Source organism: Haematobia irritans, chromosome 1, assembly GCF_050003625.1.
Source record: "Haematobia irritans isolate KBUSLIRL chromosome 1, ASM5000362v1, whole genome shotgun sequence".
Taxonomy (NCBI): domain Eukaryota; kingdom Metazoa; phylum Arthropoda; class Insecta; order Diptera; family Muscidae; genus Haematobia; species Haematobia irritans.
The window spans coordinates 258,857,189-258,877,368 of NC_134397.1; the positions used below are offsets into that span (position 1 = coordinate 258,857,189).

Sequence of the window (20,180 nt, forward strand, 5' to 3'; positions counted from 1 at the left end):
CTATTATAATTAATATGTTTATTATAATTAATATTTCTATTATAATTAATATAAATAAATAAAAAAAAAAATTACCAGTATATTTTCTGTTATTATTATTTTTTCTTTTTTTAATATAAGAAAAATAATTGTGTGGGAATATAGATTTTGTTCACTTGTATTGGTTTTCTTTTTCGTTTTGTTTTTTTTTTTTGCAAAATATTTTTAAAATTTGGAATTTTTTATGTGGAAGACCAAGATAAATTTTAAAAAATTGTACACACTCGAATTTTGGAAGATATTTGAATATTTTTTTTTTCAGACGAAGAAGAAATTAAAGTTCGTAGATGAAGACAAGAATATATTTCTTTTATACAAAACGATCCAGTTGAAAATTGTGCGAAGATGATAGAGTAAAATAATATTGAAAGTTTGTGAAATTATTTAACTACATTTTTGTGTTTGCTTTTAAGGTTTACATATTTAAAGGGGGGTTTTTTTTTGTGTTCACTATACACTATTGTAAAGCCATTGGACACTTTTTCGATTTTTTGATGTTTCATGTGAATTTATATATGTCTAATGTCTAATTTCTATTGTATTTTTGAATTTTTCAATATAATCCGTCTTCAAAATAATGTTATTTTTTATATTTTTTTTACTTATTTTTTTTTAATTAATAATTTTTAGATACTTGTTCTTGTTTTATATTATATAATTTAATTTTTTATTTTTTTGCAATTAAATTTTTTATTTTGCTTAGTTTTTTCCTTTTAACTATTACTTTATTAAGATGTTTTTTTTTAATTTCGTTCTATTGAAATATTTCTCAGTTTTACAAATTTGTCTCGAATTTTCTAAACATCTTTTGAATTATTTAGGCTTTTATATGGTTTTTATTTTTTTTTTTTTTATAAATTTATATGAATATAATAACACTTGATTATTTGCAAAAATATATTTCACTTTTTTCTCGTAGTGTTTTTTTTATTATTTATAAATAAATATATTTTCACTGTTTATGTAAAGCATAAATGTATTATATAAATTATTTTCAAATTTTGTAATTTTTTCCGTAGTTTTTTTTTTAATTTATATTTTACTTTTTTAGATTTGGAGATTTTCTTGGTAATAAGTCACAGCATTTAAAAGCAAAGAAATATATTTTATTTTTTTATATATGCAATTTTTTTATATATGCAATTATAACATTATTATCCATTATTTAAACATTTTGCAATATTAATGTTTTTATTTTAATTCTCACAGTAGGAAATATTTTATTCAATTTACTGCTCTATTAATATAATTTTTCATTTTTTATTTAATAACTTCTGTTTTTTTTTTTATTTACTTTTTCATATATTTCATTCATTTGTTTTTTTATACACTTTTTATTATTATATATTTTTTTAATTATAATTACTTTGACATCTGTTTAAATAGCTGACATTTCTCTTATCTTTCGTATCGCTCTTTGTTCGGCGTGCTATTAAGGGGGTGTCATAATCATTCGTTAATAAACACTGTCAGACATAAAGTTTACACTGAGAACATTGTCAAACATTTCCGTTTTAATCAATTATATTATTATTAAAATACCATAAACTTCACTTTAAGTTTTTATTATTTTATTGTATAACAAAATTCCTTAAAGTTTCAATTCATATCTTTTCATTTATTAAATAATGCCTTACTTTATTTCTTGCAAAATGAAAACTGCGTCATTTCATTCACATATATAAATGGTTTATGGGTTTTTTTATGATTTTTCCGTCACACTCTTTTTTTATAAAATTTCTCATAGATGATTGTTAATCTACTTTTTTTTTAAATTTTTGGTTATTCCAAAATTCTCATTCACAAAACAGGAAAACAACACAATGTTGAAGACTAACGATTAGAAACGAAGAGTTTAAGGTTTTATCCGTTTTTGGTTTTGTTCTTTGTTTTTTTTTTTTTTTTTTTTTTCTTTTATTTTGTAAGAATTATGGGAAAATTTTCTTTTGAAAATCTTTTTTTTTTGTGTTTAACAAACTATGAGATCCCAAATCGAATATGTCACGATTAACCGAAAAACTATAAAACGGAAAAAAACCAAAAGTGAAAATAATAAAATCACGATGAAGAAACGAAACACGCGACTGCGACAATGGACACCGTATGTCTACAAAAACACATTTTCACTGGCAGACATATTCAAGGAGACTGGTCTCGTATATGAATGTGAGAAATTTTAACAGAACATTAAAGCAAATAGGAAAATTCACTTGCCATGTCTCTCTCTCACTCTCTCTCTCGCTTTCGTATTTACACATACTAACTGTTATACAATCTAAGGGGGTATGTGAATGCAGGTCTCATAAATATCAAATGGAAATCCTAAACAGCAAAAACAGTGGTGAGAGTAGGTAGCATTAACCAACAGGCTGACACTCAACATGTAAGAAACAATTACAGTCTGGAGTGTAACAGTGTAAACTCTACACTGTACACACTATTCCACAAACATGTTCAACGGAGAGCAAACTGCCTATAGCAATGCATTGTAGTGCACCTTACAGATAGATGGAAAATGTTTATGATTAAAGAGAGTGAAATTGAGAGGGAATAAAAATTAAGAAATGCATATAATCCCCACCATTGGACTCCAAATATGTAGGCTCTCACAAAAAATGCTCCCTTCATTATGAAGCGGGAACTTGGAGCAAATATACAAAACAATGAACGACCAATTGCATTGTTTGTTGCCGTGTGTGGTGCGGAAGGGGGTATGTAGGATAGTATTCCCTCCAATTATAGTTTGTGTTGTTTTCTTTATTATTTCGCTCTCTTTTTTGAAAGAACTAACAGAAGAGTAGTTCTTATCAAAGGGGATGAATGGATGGATTTTATTTGTTAGTGGGGTGTTTTAACAGTGCCGGTAGTTTGTATATTATCACATATCGTGGAACTGTGGTACAGCAGAAAAATATAAGTAAGAGTAACAGGTAACAAGTCACAAAACGCATAGTGGCAGGGCTGTGAATAAAATTTCAAGAAAAATCTTCACTTTTTTCGATAAAAAATCGTCATAATCGGCAATATAAATGATATTAAAATTAAACATATTTTTGGGGTAAATACAAAACAAAATTATTTATTTCACATACAAAACAGAAAATTAATATAAACAACTATGCATTTCAATAAAATAAAATACAAAGAAATCAGTTTTGTAGCAAATAACATTAACATCAAAATCATTTTCTAGTTAAACAAAAATATTTCGTAATTTTTGTATAAAAAATCTATTTTTCTAAAATATTGTTATTAATTGAGTAACATTTTTATTAAAAAATCAAATATTTTGAAACTCAAGAAAAATTCCCATGTTTTCAAAAACAGGTGATTTTTTATAGTATTTCCGATAGATATGTCTATATGTGGTTATTTTTTATACTGTACTAGAATTTTATCATAATTAGTAAAAGCTTCTTTTGCACATTCTAAGTAAATCATTATCAATTTTGGTATAATATTTTGGAACAGAATATTCCTTCCAATGAATTATTCTCTAGCTATCACCTAATTTTAGTTTTTTTTTTAATGTCTACGTTTCCTGTGGAGTGTGGAAGAATCATGATTATTTGTACGAATTTTGTATATTAAAAGCAATTACTTTTTTCTGGGATATCTTAATTAACCTTTCAAAAATTTGCTATATTCCAAAGATTACACTTTCTTAAATGAAATTAATCTTATTTAAATTTTGATTGATGTACATATGTACAAAGAGCGAGAGAGATAGGAATTACCCTAAAAGAATGCATTTGGATGCTCACTCAAACATACATGGATTCAAAAAGCCAAATACATAGATTCATATAGCATGTGGCTTTAATTAAAACAAGGGAAACAATAACTTTATTGAAGAGTATCAGACTCGTTATTTTATAATAAAGGGCAAGCCTTAATTAGAAGACAAAACAAAAAACTGAATATATCGTTTTATGTCATGATACATTATGTTTAAACTAAGATAATGTTCTATACAACATTAGAAAAATCGTTTAATCAACGCTATAAGACTAAAGAGCAAAACCCAAAATACATGAAAATGAGCGACGAGTCTAACCAACAAACACCCCAAGATACTTTAACAGATTATCTCCCATCAGCATGAAATCTATCTGTTATATGTAATTATGTTACAAATATTATAATTAACAGTTTACTGTTAACTCACAGTGTAGACTTGCATTGGCAATTCATTACTCTCAGGGATTAAGTATGTATTTGTGTGAGTGAGAATGCGAGAGTAATTGCCACTTTGTATTTTCCTCCATTTTCAAATAAAATCAGCAAACGCATGTGATAACAATATGATTAAATATAAAAACATTTTTGAGAACAAAAACAAAAAACATTAAACAAGGTTAATAGCTGTTTATGTTTTTATATCTATCTGGTGGTATTGCTGAGGTGATATCAAAATAAATAAATATTTGTTTTCATTTTTCTTTTTTAATCAGGTGAATGGCGAGACATATGATTTATTCGTATAAAATGTCCATTAGTAATAGGGGGTGGGTGGTTGAATCGCTTATCAAAACTATATGTGCTAATGTGAAATGAATGAGAAAGGAGGATGAAGCAAAGAGAGCAAACTATTAAGGGAGAGTGAACAAACGAATATGCGAATTGAAAAGAAGAATACTAGAAACAACTAACTAAATAAGAAACTTGGAAATGTGAATTTATTCTAATTTAGGTGAGCATTAACGTAAATTAGAATACATAAATTAGAATATATTAATTTCAAACATTTTCTATAGAAATAAAATTTTTACAAAATTTTCTATAGAAATAAAATTTTTACAAAATTTTCTATAGAAATAAAATTTTGACAAAATTTTCTATAGAAATACAATTTTGAGAAAATTGTCTATAGAAATAAAATTTTGAGAAAATTTTCTATAGAAATAAAATTTTGACATAATTTTTTACCGAAATAAAACTTTAACAAAATTTTCTATAGAAATAAAATTTTGCCAACATTTTTTTTCCAAAATTGTCTATAGAAATAAAATTTTGAGAAAATTGTCTATAGAAATTTTTTTAGAAAATTTTCTAAAGAAATAAAATTGTGATACAAATACAATTTTGCAAAAATTTTCTATAGAAATAAGAAATAAAATTGTGAAATTGTGTTGTTTTGATCTCAGCTTAAAACCATTGCGTTGACTAAACTACAAGAATAGCTTAATCAACAGCGGAAAAGAATCTTTGTAAAATTTATTTGGGCAAAGACCTATAGATTGCAAGATGGTTGGATGGACGCACGTTTCGGAATTACCACATTCCTCATCAGCATTCTCTACTTGCAGCAAAACTATCTACCAATTATCAGAATAAATTGTGGCAGTTCACTACACCCAAACGTGAGCCACACTTGAACCTCCCGAAAAAAGAAAATGTTTGTACGAATTTATTTCGGCATAAGCCGGCTATCGTTTAAACCTTTTTTCGGAAAGTTCAAGTGTGGAAATAAAGTTTTGAGAAAATTTTCTATAAAATGTTGAGAAATTTTTCTATAGAAATAAAAAAATCTATAGAATTTTAACAAAATTTTGTATAGAAATAAAATTTTGGAAATTTTCACAAAATTTTCTATAAAAATAAAATTTTGACAAAATTTTTTATAGGAAAAAAATTTAGACACAATTTTCTGCCGAAATAAAATTTTGACAAAATTTTCTATAGAAATAAAATTTTGCAAAAATTTTCTATAGCAACAAAATTTTCCAAAATATTTTTATAGAAAATTTTCAAAAATTTTCTATAGAAATAAATTTTTAAAAAAATGTTCTATAGAAAAAAAATTTTGCAAATATTTTCTATAGAAATAACATTTTGCAAAAATTTTCTATAGAAATAAAATTTTAGCAAAATTGTCTATAGAAATAAAATCTTAGCAATATTTTCTATAGAAATACAATTTTGCCAAAATTTTCTATAGAAATAAACTTTTGAGGAAATTTTCTATAAAATGTTGAGAAATTTTTCTATAGAAATAAAAAAAATTCTATTTTCTATAGAAATAAAATTTTGCAAAAATTTTCTATAGCAACAAAATTTTCCAAAATATTTTTATAGAAAATTTTCAAAAATTTTCAAAAACTTTCAACAAATATAAAATTTTGCAAACATTTTCTACAGAAATAAATTTTTAAAAAAATGTTCTATAGAAAAAAAATTTTGCAAATATTTTCTATAGAAATAACATTTTGAAAAAATTTTCTATAGAAATAAAATTTTAGCAAAATTGTCTATAGAAATAAAATCTTAGCAATATTTTCTATAGAAATACAATTTTGCCAAAATTTTCGATAGAAATAAACTTTTGAGAAAATTTTCTATAAAATGTTGAGAAATTTTTCTATAGAAATAAAAAAATTCTATAGGAATTTAAAACAATTTTTTATAGAAATAAAGTTTTGGAAATTTTCACAAAATTTTCTATAAAAATAAAATTTAGACAAAATTTTGTATTGAAAAAAAATTGATAAATTGTTCTATAGAAATAAAATTTTGACCAAATTTTGTATTGAAAAAAAATGTACAATTTTTTCTATAGAAATAAAATTTTGAAAAAAATTTCTATAGAAATAAAATTTTCTATTAAAATAAAATTTTGACAAAATTTGTTATAGAAATAAAATTTGGGCAAAATTTTCAATAGAAATAAAATTTTGACAACATTTTCTATAGGAAAAAAATTTAGACACAATTTTCTGACGAAATAAAATTTTGACAAAATTTTCTATAGAAATAAAATTTTGCAAAAATTTTCTATAGCAAGAAAATTTTCCAAAATATTTTTATAGAAAATTTTCAAAAATTTTCAAAAAATATAAAATTTTGCAAACATTTTCTATAGAAATAAATTTTTAAAACATTTTCTATAGAAATAAAATTTTGCAAATATTTTCTATAGAAATAACATTTTGCAAAAATTTTCTATAGAAATAAAATTTTAGCAAAATTGTCTATAGAAATAAAATCTTTGCAATATTTTCTATAGAAATACAATTTTGCCAAAATTTTCGATAGAATACAATTTTGCCAAAATTTTGATAAAACTTTCTATAGAAATAAACTTTTTCTATAAAATTATTTCTATAGAAATAAAAAAAATTCTATAGAATTTTAACAAAAATTTTTATAGAAATAAAATTTTGGAAATTTTCACAAAATTTTCTATAGAAATAAAATTTTGACAAAATTTTGTATTGAAAAAAAAAAATTGGCAATTTTTTCTATAGAAATAAAATTTTGAGAAAATGTTCTATAGAAATAAAATGTTGATAAAATTTCCTACCGAAATAAAGTGTTGACAAAATTTTCTATGGAAATAAAATTTTGACAAAATTTTCTATAGAAATAAAATTTTGACAAAATCTTCTATAAAACAAAAAAATTTTACAAAATTTTCTATAGAACAAAAATTTTTACAAAATTGTCTACAGAAATAAAATATTTAGAAAACTGTCTATAGAAATAAATTTTTGAGAAAATTTTGCAAAAAATTTCTATAGAAATAAAATTTTGCAAATATTTTCTATAGAAATAAAATTTTGCAAATATTTTCTATAGAAATAAAGTTTTGGAAAATTTTTCTATAGAAATAAAATTTTGCAAATATTTTCAATAGAAATAAAATTTTGGAAAATTTTTCTACAGAAATAAAATTTTGGAAATATTTTCTATAGAAATAAAATGTTGATAAAATTTCCTACCGAAATAAAATGTTGACAAAATTTTCTATGGAAATAAAATTTTGACAAAATTTTCTATAGAAATAAAATTTTGACAAAATCTTCTATAAAACAAAAAAATTTTACAAAATTTTCTATAGAACAAAAATTTTTACAAAATTGTCTACAGAAATAAAATTTTTAGAAAACTGTCTATAGAAATAAATTTTTGAGAAAATTTTGCAAAAAATTTCTATAGAAATAAAATTTTGCAAATATTTTCTATAGAAATAAAATTTTGCAAATATTTTCTATAGAAATAAAATTTTGGAAAATTTTTCTATAGAAATAAAATTTTGCAAATATTTGCAATAGAAATAAAATTTTGGAAAATTTGTCTACAGATATAAAATTTTGGAAATATTTTCTATAGAAATAAAATTTTGGAATTATTTTCTATAGAAATAAAATTTTGGAAATATTTTCTATAGAAATAAAATGTTGACAAAATTTGTTATAGAAATAAAATTTGGGCAAAATTTTCTATAGAAATAAAATTTTAGCAAAATTTTCTATAGGAAAAACATTTAGACACAATTTTCTGCCGAAATAGAATTTTGACAAAATTTTCTATAGAAATAAAATATTGCAACAATTTTCTATAGCAACAAAATTTTCCAAAATATTTTTATAGAAAATTTTCAAAAATTTTCAAAAAATATAAAATTTTGCAAACATTTTCTATAGAAATAAATTTTTAAAAAATTTTCTATAGAAATAAAATTTTGCAAATATTTTCTATAGAAATAACATTTTGCAAAAATGTTTTATAGCAACAAAATTTTAGCAAAATTGTCTATAGAAATAAAATCTTAGCAATATTTTCTATAGAAATACAATTTTGCCAAAATTTTGACAAAACTTTCTATAGAAATAAACTTTTTCTTTAAAATGTTGAAAATTATTTCTATAGAAATAAAATAAAAATCTATAGAATTTTAACAAAAATTTTTATAGAAATAAAATTTTGGAAATTTTCACAAAATTTTCTATAGAAATAAAATTTTGACAAAATTTTGTATTGAAAAAACAAATTGTCAATTTTTTCTATAGAAATAAAATTTTGACAAAATTTTGTATTGAAAAAAAAATTGGCAATTTTTTCTATAGAAATAAAATTTTGACAAAATTTTCTATAGAAATAAAATTTTCTATTAAAATAAAATGTTGACAAAATTTGTTATAGAAATAAAATTTTGAGAAAATGTTCTATAGAAATAAAATGTTGATAAAATTTCCTACCGAAATAAAATGTTGACAAAATTTTCTATGGAAATAAAATTTTGACAAAATTTTCTATAGAACAAAAATTTTTAAAAATTGTCTACAGAAATAAAATTTTTAGAAAACTGTCTATAGAAATAAATTTTTGAGAAAATTTTGCAAAAAATTTCTATAGAAATAAAATTTTGCAAATATTTTCTATAGAAATAAAATTTTGCAAATATTTTCTATAGAAATAAAATTTTGGAAAATTTTTCTATAGAAATAAAATTTTGCAAATATTTTCTATAGAAATAAAGTTTTGGAAATATTTTCTATAGAAATAAAATTTTTCAAAAATTTTCTAAAGAAATAAAATTTTGAATATATTGTCTATAGAAATAAAATTTTGACAAAATTTTTTATAGGAATAAAATGTTGACAAAATTTTTTATGGACAGAACATTTTTACAAAATAGAAATAAAATGTAGGAAAAAATTTAACTTTGTACTATTTTTACCCTCCTTAAGGTATGCTTTGCTTTTTAGCATGTTTTGTTTAGTAAACAGTTTTACTAAATTTTCGACGTACATAATTTTGAATTTATGAAATTTTTCTAGAACACATAAAATTGATACGAAATTTGTTTTTGGAACACCAAAACGTCATTCTATCGCACGATTCACTTTTACTATATTACATTTAGCACAACTGATGACTAATAGTTTTAAAGTTACAAAAACATCGTAGTGTGATTGGGTGGTGGAAATAGGGTGTTGTTGTGGTGCTGATTGTAAAAGAGCCCGTTTTAATAAACCATAACTGCTCGTGAATAAACGCGTATAACAGCAAGTGTCATATTGCACTTTCACTTTATTGTTAGGATATGGATATCGTTGGAGGATGACTCATGCTATTGGGGAAAACTTTTAGATTTTCTTTTTTAAGTTCCCCAACTGGCTTTTGAGTCATTAAGAAAGTTATGAAATTTTGTGACTTACATAGTATACAAGAAATTTTCAAGCACAAGATTTATGACAGTTTATAATTGCATGGACTTACCTAAAAAAAAGAGAGAAGAGAAAAAATTAATTAATATTTTATATATTGTTCATTTTTATATATCCTTAGTATTAAATAGAAAGAGTTAGCCTAAGTCTATGCTATATAATTTTAACATTGCCTAACAGTATGCTTCATATATGGAGGCAGAGATTTTATGTTTTAAGTGATGTTGACATTCAGTTAAGGGTACAATTTCATTTTTTAACTGGCCGTAAACGAAATTTAGTACAACAAAAGGTCTTATCTGGATGGCCAAAAATAGCCATTCCTTTTCCACGGGGATATAATTACATATTGAATCGGATGTTTGGGTTAAAAAGCATAAAACAAAAATAAAGCCGCTGTTGAAATTAGTTTATAACGTTTATGTAAAAATATGAAGTATTAAATAGTTATCATAAACAAATAGAACTTTGTAATTATTATGAAAACGCCCAAAAGTATGCATAGTGAAAATAATTATTTGGCTAAAAAGTGATCAAAGCATAGGTGAGAGATTTGTATACAGACTAAACCAAAAATTATAAGAAAAAAACAAGGAAATATATTAAAAATAAACTTTCACTATGGTTTTTATAAGACTACAACAAATGTTACTAAATCCAAACACAGGATAATAGAATAATCAAAAAAAAATCATTGCCCTTTTCTGGCACATCTGCATTTTCATTCTTCACATCATTGGATTCTGCTTAATATCCATTCAATAATATTATACTTTCAAATATATTCCCATATAAAAATTGTAACTTCACACTATTTTTATGCTCCTGATGGTATGCTTTGCTTTTCTACATTTTTTCCTCTATGTTAGATATGCAAATATTTTTATTTTCCCCTTTGGTCTATAAAAAATAACTTCCCTTTTGGTTACTTATCCAAGCTGTTATGCATTTAAATTTCACATTTACTGTCGCCAGGAAAAAAGGCATTGGAATCCAAACTATTAGTTTTATATGTTTTTCTAAATAAAAATGTTATGGAGTTTAGAAGTAATAGTGACTAACGTAAATGGGCATATAGCCAAACAATGCATTTATTTATCGATTTTCTGTTTTGTTCCAATATGAATAAATTGATAAAATAAAAAAGGCATTTTTTTTCTCTTTGAAGATAATGTAGTTGCTGGTGCGGATAAAGTTAGAATGGGTTAATGTGTATTTTTTTTTACTTGGAAAAGCTTATGAAAGGAAAATGTTTTTTTTTTTTTTAACTCACTCAATATATGAAACTGTAAATTGTATGCTACCAAATTGCATTTCCTAACTGTGAGTACACATTGACATAAAAAAACTTGAAAATTATGCTATTAAAATATAAGTAATACAATAAATATAAATGACCAAACATAGACAATAATTTAAAGACACTTGTATCATAAGTTTATTGCCTACTTTTGGGATACAAACAAATTCACGTTGCCTAATTATTATTTTTTTTTTAATTATAAAATTATATACAAAATTTTGGCAAAATTTTATTTCTATAGAAAATTTTTGCAAATTTTTATTTCTATAGAATACTTTTACAGAATATTATTTCTATAGAAAGTTTTGTCAAAATTTTATTTCTATATAGGAGAACTTACAACGGATTTTCACTGTATTAAAATTTTTACAAATATTGCATTTAAATTTTTACAAAATTTTATTTCTGTAAAAAATTTTGTCAAAATTTTATGTATATAGAATTTTTTTTTTCAAAATTTAATTTCTATAGAAAATTTCTGTTTTACACTGAATCTAAATTTCTCTTATGTTTTTGTATTGTATGTCTATATATATACGAGCACAGTGCTCAATGTCAGACATTGAGAACTGTGCTCGAACATATAGACATACAATACAAAAACATAAGAGAAATTTAGATTCAGTGTAAAACAGAGTGTGAAGCTGTGCACACCAGAATAAATGTAAATAGTAATAGTAGTTAAAAAATTTATTGTTTGGTTCTGTTTGTTCGTGATTTTTGTAATTAAATTTGAACATTTCTGTTTTTTTGCTACACTTGAGCCGTGAAAACGGTTTTGACGAAGTCAACCGAAATATTGGAAATAAAACTTAAATAAAAACATCAATCCTATGTTTTTTAATCGATCTATAGCCGAAACTATGGTAAATATTGCTTAAAAATAAAATAAAAAGGTCAACGAAAATCAATCAAAATTTAATTTCTATAGAAAATTTTTGCAAAATTTAATTTCTATACAAAATTTTTGCAAAATTTTATTTCTATAAAAATGTTGTTCAAAATTTTATTTCTAAAGAAAATATTGTTAACATTTTATTTCTATAGAAAATATTATCAAAAATTTATTTATATAGAAAATTTTGTCAAAATTTCGTTTCTATAGAAAATTTTTTTTTAAATTTTATTTCTATAGAAAATTTTCAAAAAAGTTTTATTTTGATAAAAAAATTTGCAAAATTTTATATCTATAGCAAATTTTTTCAAAATTTTGTTTCTATAGAAAATGTTTGCAAAATTTTATTTCTATGGAAAATTTTGTCAAAATTTTATTTTTTTAAAAAAATTTTGTCAAAATTTTATTTCTGTAGAAAATTTTCACAATATTTGATTTCTGTAAAAATTTTTGTCAAAATTTTATTTCTGTAGAAAATTCTGTCAAAATATAATTTTTTTAGAAAATTTTGTCAAAATTTTATTTCTATAGAAAATTTTGTCAAAATTTTGCAAATATTTCTGTAAAAAATTTGTCAACATTTTATGTCTATAGAACATTTTTTCAAAATTTTATTTCTATAGAAAATTTTCTAAAAATTTTATTCTATAGAAAATTTTCTAAAAATTTTATTTCTATAGAAAATTTTCTAAAAATTTTATTTCTATAGAAAATTTTCTCAAAATTTATTTCTGTAGAAAAATTTTGCTCAAAATTTTATTTCTATAGAAAATTTTCTCAAAATTTTATTTCGTTAAAAAATTTTTCTCAAAATTTTATTTCTATAGACAATTTTATTTCTATAGAAAATTTTGTCACAATTGTAGAAAATTTTGTCAAAATTTTATTTCTATGGAAAATTTTGTCTAAATTTTATTTCTATGGAAAATTTTGTCTAAATTTTATTTTTTTAGAAAATTTTGTCAAAATTTTATTTTAATTTTATTTCTGTAGAAAATTTTGTCAAAATTGTATTTCTATAGAAAATTTTGTCAAAATTTTATATCTATAGCAAATTTTTGCAAAAATTTTTTCTATAGAAAATTTTTGCAAAATTTTATTTCTATGGAAAATTCTGTCAAAATTTTATTTCTATAGAATTTTATTTCTATAGAAATTTTGTCCAAATGTTATTTCTATAGCAAATGTTCACAAAATTTTATTTCTGTAAAAAATAGAAAATTTTTTCAAAATTTTATTTCTGTAGAAAATTTTTGCAAAATTTTATTTCTATAGAAAATTTTTGCAAAATTTTACTTCTATAGAAAATTTTTGCAAAATTTTATTTCTATGGAAAATTTTGTCAAAATTTTATTTTTTTTTTAGAAAATTTTGTCAAAATTTTATTTCTGTAGAAAATTTCTCAAAATTTTTTTCTATAGAAAATTTTGTTAAAATTTTATTTCTATAGTAAATTTTTTAAAATTTTATTTCTATAGAAAATTTTGTCAAAATTTTATCTCTATAGAAAATTTTCTCAAAACTTTTTTTATTTCTGTAGAAAATTTTGACAAAATTTTATTTCTATAGAAAATTTTATTTCTATAGAAAATTTTGTCTATAGAAAAATTCGTTTATTTCTATGTCAAATTTTTGCAAAATTTTATTTTTATAGAAAATTTTATTTCTATAGAAAATGTTATTTCTATAGAAAATTTTCTACAAATTTTATTTCTATAGAAAATTTTCTAAAAATTTTATTTCTATAGAAAATTTTCTCAAAATTTATTTCTGTAGAAAAATTTTGCTCAAAATTTTATTTCTATAGAAAATTTTCTCAAAATTTTATTTTGTTAAAAAAATTTTCTCAAAATTTTATTTCTATAGACAATTTTATTTCTATAGAAAATTTTGTCACAATTGTATTTCTGTAGAAAATTTTGTCAAAATTTTATTTCTATGGAAAATTTTGTCTAAATTTTATTTTTTTAGAAAATTTTGTCAAAATGTTATTTTAATTTTATTTCTGTAGAAAATTTTGTCAAAATTGTATTTCTATAGAAAATTTTGTCAAAATTTTATATCTATAGCAATTTTTTGCAAAATTTTATTTCTATAGAAAATTTTTGCAAAATTTTATTTCTATAGAAAATTTTTGCAAAAATTTATTTCTATGGAAAATTTTGTCAAAATTTTATTTTTTTAGAAAAGTTTGTCAAAATTTTATTTCTATAGAAAATTTAGTCAAAATTGTATTTCTATAGAAAATTTTGTCAAAATTTTATTTCCATAGAAAATTTTGTCAAAATTGTATTTCTATAAAAAAATTTGTCAAAATTTTATGTCTATAGAAAATTTTTGCAAAATTTTATTTCTATAGAAAATTTCTGCAAAATTTTATTTCTCTAGGACATTTTTGCAAAATCTTATTTCTATAGAAAATGTTCACAAATTTTGTCCAAATTTTATTTCTATAGAAAATTTTCGCAAAATTTTATTTCTATAGAAATTTTTCACAAAATCTTATTTCTATAGACAATTTAGTCAACACTTTTTTTCTATAGAAAATTTTTATTTCCATATAAAGCTTTGTCAAAATTTTATTTCTAAAGAAAATGTTGCCAAAATTTTACTTCTATAGAAAATTTTCTCAAAATTTTACTTCTATAGAAAATTTTCTCAAAATTTTATTTCTATAGAAAATTTTTGCAAAATTTTATTTCTATGAAAAATTTTGTCAAAATTTTATTTTTTTTTTTGAACATTTTGTCAAAATTTTGTTTCCGTAGAAAATTTTGACAAGATTTTAGTTTTTTGGACAATTTTGTCCAAAAAACTTTATTTCTGTAGAAAATTTTGTCAAAATTTTATTTCTACAGAAAATTTTGTCAAAATTTTATTTTTATAGAACATTTTGTCAAAATGTTATTTCTATAGAAAATTTTGTCAAAATGTTATTTATATACATATGTAGAAATATAGAATATAGAAAAATTTATCAATTTAAAAATTTTCTCAAAATTTTATTTCTATAGAATTTTTTCTAAAAATTTTATTTCTATAGAAAATTTTATTTCTATAAGAAATTTTGTCAACATTTTATTTCTATAGAAAATTTTCACAAAATTTTATTTCTATCGAAAATTTTCACAAAATTTTATTTCTATAAAAAATTTTCCAAAAATTTTATTTCTATTAAAAATTTTGTCAAAATTTTATTTATGTACATATGTAGAAATATAGAATATAGAAAAAGTATCAATATGAAACAAAATTCTCAAAACTTAATTTTTATAGAAAATTTTCTCATATCTTTATTTCTATAGAAAATTTTATTTCTATAGAAATTTTTGTCAAAATTTATTTTTAAAGAATATGTCAAAATTTTACATCTATAGAAAATCTTATCAAAAATTTATTTCTATAGGAAATTTTGTCAAAATTTTATTACTATAGAAAATTTTCTCAAAATGTTATTTCTATAGAAAAACTTTCTTCTATAGAAAATTAAATTTAGACAGTCTACCCACCAGAAATAAAATTTTGACAAAATTCTCTATATAAATAAAATATTGACAAAATTTTCCATAGAAATAAAATGTTGCAAAATTTTTCTATAGAAATAAAATTTTGACAAAATTTTCTATAGAAATAAAATTTTGACAAAATTTTCTATAGAAATGAAATTTCGTTTTGTTTGTTATTGTTGGCTTCTCTTCAATCGTTATTGTTGTTTTTGATCTCAGCTTGAAGCCATGCATTGACTAAACTACAAGTGTAGCTTAACCAACAGAGGAAAAGTATGCTTGTCAACTTTATTTGGGCAAAGCCCTATAGACTGCAAGATGGTTGGATGTACAGCTGTTTCGGAATTACCACATTCCTCATCAGCATCCTCTACTTGCAGCAAAACTATCAACCAATTATCAGAATAAATTCGGGTAATTCACTCAACCCAAAGTGAACTACACTTGAACCTTCCGAAAAAGGGTTTTGATAGTCGGCTACTGCCTAAACAAATTTGCCAGCATATCGACTATCAAACCCTTTTTCGGGAGGTTCAAGTGTAGTTCACTTTGGGTTGAGTGAATTACCCGAATTTATTCTGATAATTGGTTGATAGCTTTGCTGCAAGTAGAGGATGCTGATGAGGAATGTGGTAATTCCGAAACAGCTGTACATCCAACCATCTTGCAGTCTATAGGGCTTTGCCCAAATAAATTTGACAAGCATACTTTTCCTCTGTTGGTTAAGCTACACTTGTAGTTTAGTCAATGCATGGCTTTAAGCTAAGATCAAAAACAACAATAAATGAAATTTCGACAAAATTCTCTATATAAATAAAATATTGACAAAATTCTCTATATAAATAAAATATTGACAAAATTTTCCATAGAAATAAAAATTTTGACAAAATTTTCTACAGAAATAAAATTTGACAAAATTTTCTATAGAAATAAAATGTTGACAAAGAAAATTACGTTAAAATGTTATTTTTATATTACAAATTTTCTTTATTTGGAGTCATTGTCTTCGTTAGCTCTTGGGAATTAAGCATTATTTATTACAAATTGTGGATCATTATTATTTATTACAAATTGTGGATATGAATTCGTTAAAAAAAAAAATCTTATTTAAAAATGACACTGTTTGTACCACTTTCAATAAATCATTTTTTTTAATTACGATTGACCCTTTCTTTTAGATAGTATTTCGAAAATTCACAATGGTAACGTCAATAAGAATTTGTATCTGTAGCTTTAGATATATATTTCCTATAGTTGTAGGCAGCCACCGTGGTGCAATGGTTAGCATGCCCGCCTTGCATACACAAGGTCGTGGGTTCGATTCCTGCTTCGACCGAATACCAAAAAGTTTTGTCAGCGGTGGATTATCCCACCTCAGTAATGCTGGTGACATTTCTGAGGTTTTCAAAACTTTTCTAAGTGGTTTCACTGCAATGTGTAACACCGTTCGGACTCGGCTATGAAAAGGAGATCCCTTGTCATTGAGCTTAACATGGAATCGTGCAGCACTCAGTGATAAGAGAGAAGTTCACCAATGTGGTATCACAATGGACTGAATAGTCTAAGTGAGCCTGATACATCGGTTTGCCACCTAACCTAACCTTCCTATAATTGTACATTATCCTAAATTTATTTTGATGATATATGAGTATTTGTGATATGAGTATTTGTGACACTTTTTGTGCCACTCCTTTAAACTGTAGTACATATAGTTTCAGTCTAGATTTTACGTCCTGAAATTGATATGAAATATAAAGTATTATTACCAATAAATATCATATCAAACTACTTTCCACTTCAATAAATTACCAATTTATTGCTTTAACTCTTAACAGAACATGTGCATAAGATATTTTTCAAGTGCATCTCCATTAAACTGAAAAAATGTGGATCGCTCCCTCACCAGCATCATCATCATAATCGTAATCCCTTAAGACATTGAAGAATTTATTAAAGAATAATTTATATCTTCTAAATCATAGAATAGACTCTTGAAAAGAAAATTCTTCTTTAAGTTCTTTATCAGAAAGAGAAATGTAATTAAAAAAATACTTGAGAAAGTTGCCTTACGGTCATCTCTACTCTGTCTCTACCCGGCCTTTTTAAAACTCCATAGTACAGACAATGAAATGAATTTTAATGAATTCATTGACTTTAGGGGGAATTTCATTTTTTTTTTTTTTTGCTTCATAATCTGTAATTGTGGGTTTGGTTAGTGAATATAAAGCAAGATAGAAAAAAGGAAAAGAATCAATTGAATTGAAGATAATGTAATGAAGGGAAGTAAAATTAAAGAATATGGAGGTTTTTGTAGAGACATTGCCTAAGAAGATATTTTTTAGATTTTGGATTCTTAAAACGGTCAAATAGCGTACACCATCGTTAAATTTTAATAATATTTATTGCAATTAAAAAAAAAAAACATAATATTAAAATTTTAATAATATTTATTGCAATTAAGAAAAAAAACATAATATTAAAATTTTAATAATATTTATTGCAATTAAAAACAAAAACATAATATTAAAATTTTAATAATATTTATTGCAAACAAATATTTATTTATTTTTTTAATTTTATTATTATTTTTTTTTAAGTTTTTAACAGTTCAGACCATTTTTCCTTGTCCCAAGTATGTGTCAAAAATTTTATGAATTAAAAGTGTACCAATAAACTTAAAGTCCTTTAGCGTGCCAGTTATAACTTTGATGTTTAAGCTCCAATTTATCTGTTTGGTTTGTTATTTGAAACAAAACAGGGGAAAATTCGGTTTTATAGTTTTCAGTCTAATTAACTTTAACTTAGATCCGTAAAATCAAAAAAATGTCTTTGCCAGACATTTCCTTTGATACAACAGCGTATTATTTTTTTACGTGTAGTTCATCGATATTTACGAAACAAAATTTTCCATTCTGCATTCAGGTGGCATATATCCGTACATTTCTGACCAGCGACGGTAATGACGATGGTACCACCGTCATTGTAGCGGTGGTCTTGTCTTTGTTCATCAATGTGGTTGGTCATTTGTTTCAATTAAAGTTAATTGAATTGAATTATTCCACAGAGAAAAGGGAAAGAATAACAAATGAAATGACCTTCATTGTATTCTAGGAGACATTTAAATTCTAAACAAGATTGAATTTATCACTTGTCAAAGGTTGAACATCTTCACTTTAAAACAATGGGAATAATTTTGTAATACAATCAATGATGATAATAATAAAAAAACAGAGAGAAATAGTAACAATATATGGGAATAAATATTATGCAGTTATATAGAAAAGTTAATCCAAAATTTAAAGAAAAAAATCAATAACAAAATCCTTAGGAGAATTTAAAAATCTTTGAATGCAAATAAACTTTTTTTGGGAATTATTTTCATTTTCATTTATCAATAGATGAACTACACCCCTTTAGCCCAGGCCCAGAAATTATTACGAAGTTATATAGTCATTAAATATTTTATAGAAAATAATGAGATATTTAATTAATAAAGTGTTAACATATTAATGGCGACAAGGCACCCTTATATTTTAAACTAAAGGGTAACATATTTATTTCCCCTAATATATATAATATATCCAAAATAATTAAATTCCATACGACAGACATAATTATATTATAACATTATATAACACCAAATTGATTTATAGTTTTTAATTTACCAAATATTTTACGAAAATATGTAATTCTTAAACTAAACCACAAAACATTCCTCCTACAAAATGATTTATAAGGCATAACTAATAGCCTTCTGCCACTTTTCAAAATCACAACCACATGCTTTTGTTGCTGACATATGTCATAGGGAGGGCAACATGCATCCTTGCCCTATTGTTGCAGTCATTGATGCTTGTGCGCATGCCCAGCTGCCTGTCTGTATGTTTCCTTTTTGTGACTAAATAAACATTCTTAGCACATACTAAACTCTCAGATACACATTTCATTTAAAAGAGGGTCCTTTCCGGGATCTCCAATGATATCAGCAGCTATGTTTTAACACTTGTGTATTACTTCTTTAAGAGGTCTGGGTAGAGGACTCTTTCGATCAAGTGTCATTTCCTTTGTTTTGTTCAATGAGTCTAAGGGCATGTTATTTGTACATGGGTTTCTTGAACATAAGTTACCATTCACTGAAGAATGTCTTTAATGTGTTTATTATTTTATTTTTTTTTTCAGAAAAAAGGATATTTTAAAGATGTTGTTTTTATTGTATAAGTCCTGTCTGGAATTTCATAGACGCCATAATATATTTTTAAGATGGATATGTTGTAGGTGCCTATTTCTATATAAGTAAAATACTGACAAAAAAATGTTCTAAAGAAATACAATTTTGACAAAATTTTCTATAGGAACAAACTTTAGTAAAAATTTTCTGTAGCAATACCATAAAATAAAATTTTGACAAAAGATTTTCTAAAGAAATAAAATTTTAACAAAAGATTTTCTATAAACACACAATTTGAAAAAACTTTCTATATAAA

At 23.0% G+C, this 20,180-nt stretch overlaps 1 protein-coding gene across 7 annotated transcripts in view; it reads right to left on the minus strand.

Annotated features, from left to right (window-relative positions):
* Window positions 1-20,180, minus strand: part of LOC142221004 (ubiquitin carboxyl-terminal hydrolase 12/46 homolog) — a 345,234-nt gene that overhangs the window by 95,696 nt on the left and 229,358 nt on the right. For 2 of the 7 annotated variants that reach the window (XM_075290500.1, XM_075290487.1), the window contains exon 1: window positions 76-776. The exons of 3 other annotated variants lie outside the window; for them this stretch is intronic. The gene's annotated coding sequence lies outside the window, so the exon portion shown is untranslated. Of the gene's footprint in view, window positions 1-75; window positions 797-20,180 lie in introns of those variants that run through there. 2 more of the 7 variants (XM_075290508.1, XM_075290493.1) reach the window with 2 other exon arrangements.